Here is a 1,064-nt window from a genome sequence, read left to right on the forward strand (position 1 = left end):
GTCACAGACTGTCCAAGCTGAAGGATTCCAGAGGGGACATTCTCGCTGGGCACGGTGGCTCATGCCTGTAATCCCAGCACTTTGGGAGGCCAAGGCAGGCAGATTACCTGAGGTCAGGAGTTCCAGATGAGCCTGACCAACATGGTGAAACCCCATCTCTACTAAAAATACAAAAATTGGCCGGGCATCGTGGCGGGCACCTGTAATCCCAGCCACTCCGGAGGCTGAGGCAGGAGAATGGCTTCAACCTGGGAGGTGTAGGTTGCAGGGAGCCGAGATTGCACCACTGCACTCCAGCCTGGGTGACAGAGTGAGACTTTGACTCAAATAAATAAATAAATAAAATAATAAAAATAAAAGGAATTTGAAAGTGTGGAGATCAGTGACTCCAGGTGAACCGGAAGTGGAGTCAGGGAAAACTCCTGCTTGAGGAGGCTCAGGTTCCACTTCAGGAAGTGAGTCCTCATCTCAGAGAGGGTCAGTTACCCTTTCTCAAATGTTGCCTGCTCCTTCTTCAGTTTTGCCCACTGACACCTATGAAGTGGGTATATCTTTTTTTTTTTGAACCCCAAATCCACTGGAGAAATGGGTATAATTCTTGTTCCTATTTCTCACTGCCCTCCCCAGGAACATGACAAAAATAAAATAGATTTTTCTAAGTGGCAGGCTATAGCAAAACAAATGTGAACTTTCATTATTTCTTTTTTCTGGCTAACCTTGCCGCCTGTTTTATTATTATTATAATTATTTTAATTCTTAGGCCCACTCCATTTTCCTGGGGCATTTTAGTTTTCCAGACCCTTGCCTTTTACTTTCTGTTTTCTTCTTTTCCTTCTGCCTATGAGGCAATGTTCCGGTTTGAGTGCAAACAGCATGAAAATTCGTTTCCAATAGATTTGAGTTTGAATCTCAATTTTTTCTCTGAGCTATGTGATGTTGGACAAATTGCTTAATCACTTTGAGTTTTAGTGTCTTCATTTATAAGTTAATAACACCTATCTTTCTGGATGTCTTTCTTTTTTTTGAGACGGAGTCTCACTCTATTGCCCAGGCTGGAGTGCAAT

This window comes from Mandrillus leucophaeus, unplaced genomic scaffold, assembly GCF_000951045.1.
Source record: "Mandrillus leucophaeus isolate KB7577 unplaced genomic scaffold, Mleu.le_1.0 Scaffold320, whole genome shotgun sequence".
In the NCBI taxonomy this organism is placed as follows: domain Eukaryota; kingdom Metazoa; phylum Chordata; class Mammalia; order Primates; family Cercopithecidae; genus Mandrillus; species Mandrillus leucophaeus.